Below are 3,033 nucleotides of genomic sequence, written 5' to 3' on the forward strand. Positions count from 1 at the left end.
TATTATGTAATCTTTTATATTATTATCACCGTTTGTATTTAAATATAAAGCTTATGAGTTTGTTTGTTTGTTTGAACGCGCTAATATCAGCTATTAGAGGACCGATTTCAAAAGGTCTTTCACCGTTGAATATGTTTGTGCAGAGTGTAGTACCTGAGTGCAAGAGGCTATATTATATTATGTACCACGGGCGAGCCTGGGGTGGGCCACTAGTATTTTTATAAATTAGTATTTTGTTGTTGTTTTAAATGTAAAAAAAAAACTAAATAATATTTTTGTGTAACTTAGCAAAATTTATAAAAGTGTTTAAAAAGTTAACAAAAAAACACCCTGTTTCCGCCCGGGATCGAACCGGGGACCTTGTGCGTGTGAAGCACACGTGATAACCACTACACTACGGAAACCTGTCTAACTTAGTTCAAATAAGAATACTAAGTTAATTAGGGCCTTCAACATTACGATATGCCTTTATAATTACAAAATATCTTATTTATTTGTTTATTGCAAGTTATGTGTTACTTTTTAGTTTTTTTCTCATCTTTAGTTTTGATAAAACTTTCTTTTTCTCTTCATCATACGCTCAATTTCTCCTTAGGCAAATGTCTTATATTACTACCTTTATTATATATGCGAACTCGGTCTGTCTCTTTACGCCTAAACCACAGAACCAATTTGATTGAAATTTTACATGAATGTAGTTTGAAATCTGAAAAAGGACGTAGCATAGTAAATAGCTTTAACCCGGAAACCCTAACCTATAGAAACGGGAACAATGCTCATTAAACCCATTCCTTTCGCTTTAGTTGGAATCCGAAAGCGTGAATCTAGTATCTAATAATCCCGTAGCCCATGAATCGAAAGATTTTTCGCAGTCGTACTTAAAATTGTTTAAACCATCATATACTTTAACCACACGTCCAAGAAAACCCTAGGGCTATATGCAGGAAGCGCCATCACGACTGCCGAAAACAGTATTTCTTTGCAGACGTCTTTACAAGCATTATATGAATAGAAAGCCCATCAGAACATTATTCAAAAGGTGTTATAACCTCGCTTAGACCTACCATGATGTGTGATGACACAGCTATCGCGCCCTAGATCTCTTCTAGATGAGCGCTATATATTTAGCGGACTGAGGGTAACTCTGTGTATTAGAAAAGTTTAAATGCTAGTACTATTTTATAGAATAGAGGGTTTATAATAGAAAGGTAAGAAGGCTGTTATTGTTTCGATGTTAAATAACACAACTATAGTTATGAATGTTTTTCGTAAATATATAATTTAAATGTTAAACCTTAATCCGGATAAAGCAAAATCTTCGAATACCGCAACCCTGGTTTTACTTTAGCACTAAATAGTTTGTACATTTATCACAAATAATTGTGAAAATTGAATGCTAAAACAGTATTCCAGGAAACTTCATAAGTACAAAACAAATTGCAGCGAAATACACAAACGCATTTACCTGCATTGTAATAAATTTCTTCAACCACTAAATAGTTGGTACACGATATGGTAATAAAGTGCCGTGATAGTTGCACTTGGATGATAAAGCGGCGAATTTTATATATATTTTATGTCGGATGAAACATTGGCACAAAACAAGTAGGCTATGTAACAGCTGGTAGTAACGACATCACGCGAGAAAGCAATATATTGGGAGAAAAGACGCCATTTTCGTCGAACAACTTATAAATAACATGCGTAAATTATTATGATTGAGTTTAGGATTATGAGATTTTTATTGAGGAAGAATGCGCGAAATCGGGTTATTTTTTATGAGATTAGGGAATAAAGAAGGTTAATTGTGGAATTATAAACTCGTGTGAAAAATGATTTCAATTGATTCGATCCTATATAGATAAAGAATTAAATCATAGTATTTAAATATTTAATAGTCAATAGTCATGCTATAACTGAAAAAAGGCGACAGTGAGGTTATACATGAAGAACATGAAACAAATGCAATGCTCTTCAAAGTACGCAGTACATTATTACATTGATCGTAAAAAGGCATCATGGGTATAGAATAAAGTTAGAGATAGGATTAAAGTTTTTTGATAATGTGTGTAGTTTATGCAACTATGGTACTATTGAATGAAATGGTTTAAAAAATTAAATTTGAAATTTTAACGAACTATTTATTGTACCCTTTTTGTTGTTTCGTGATTTTTCTTTGAAAACAATTATTGATATGAGTAACTGTAAACGTATACGCATGTTTATTGAAAAATGTGTAAAAAGAAATACAAAAAGTCTCATGTTTCCGCCCGGGATCGAACCGGGGACCTTGTGCGTGTGAAGCACACGTGATAACCGCTACACTACGGAAACTTGCATGTCTGTAACGAATTTATAATTTAGTATTTCTTCAAAGAAATTATCAGATAAAAAATTGTTAACTATCATGTGTTGCCTCGATCGAATCTCACAAATTGAGAGCCCTGCTACAAATACGCATCAGCTATTTCCACGAAATTATGCACAAATCCAGTCAGCACTATTATTGTTTATTATGCCTAGCTCTAGTTTGTGTTTCATCGTGAATATTCGTGATTTGCGGCTCGCTAACTGTCAAAACAATGTAACCACAAACATGGCATTTTCTGGCGTGTTGCATACAACATTTTACAAGCAATCCAATTATTTTTAATGTTCATACAGTGCTGCATTACATCACGACGATATATTATTGGTAAGTTGTTTGTGATAAATACGTCATGGCATGATGGATACATTTATAATGTTGAATTAATGTGTTATTACTTAGGAGGGTCGAATTGTTTGGGACTTTACTTACTTCAAATTCCTCACTATATCTTATTCTGAACCTTTCGACTACAAGTTTTACTAGTAGATCTAGGTGTATGAAATAGTAAAGGTAAAAAGCCTCTTAATCACTAAACCGCAGTTAAATTGGTAGGGATAAGACGTATTCAAGTTGCAAGCGAATCCACCTTGTTTCTAATGATAATGGAACTTTCGAGTGACTCCAACCTAACATTAATTCAACTCGCACTTTAACCTAATGGC

General features: G+C 33.4%; 2 non-coding genes across 2 annotated transcripts; both read right to left on the minus strand.

The window, feature by feature from the left end:
• Positions 1-331: 331 nt before the first annotated feature.
• Positions 332-404, minus strand: Trnav-cac. The gene has a single exon. It is a non-coding gene; the product is annotated as a tRNA-Val (tRNA).
• A 1,857-nt stretch (positions 405-2,261) lies between these two features.
• On the minus strand, positions 2,262-2,334 carry Trnav-cac. The gene has a single exon. It is a non-coding gene; the product is annotated as a tRNA-Val (tRNA).
• Positions 2,335-3,033: the final 699 nt, after the last annotated feature.

The sequence above is a fragment of the Zerene cesonia genome, chromosome 16 (genome assembly GCF_012273895.1).
Source record: "Zerene cesonia ecotype Mississippi chromosome 16, Zerene_cesonia_1.1, whole genome shotgun sequence".
Taxonomy (NCBI): domain Eukaryota; kingdom Metazoa; phylum Arthropoda; class Insecta; order Lepidoptera; family Pieridae; genus Zerene; species Zerene cesonia.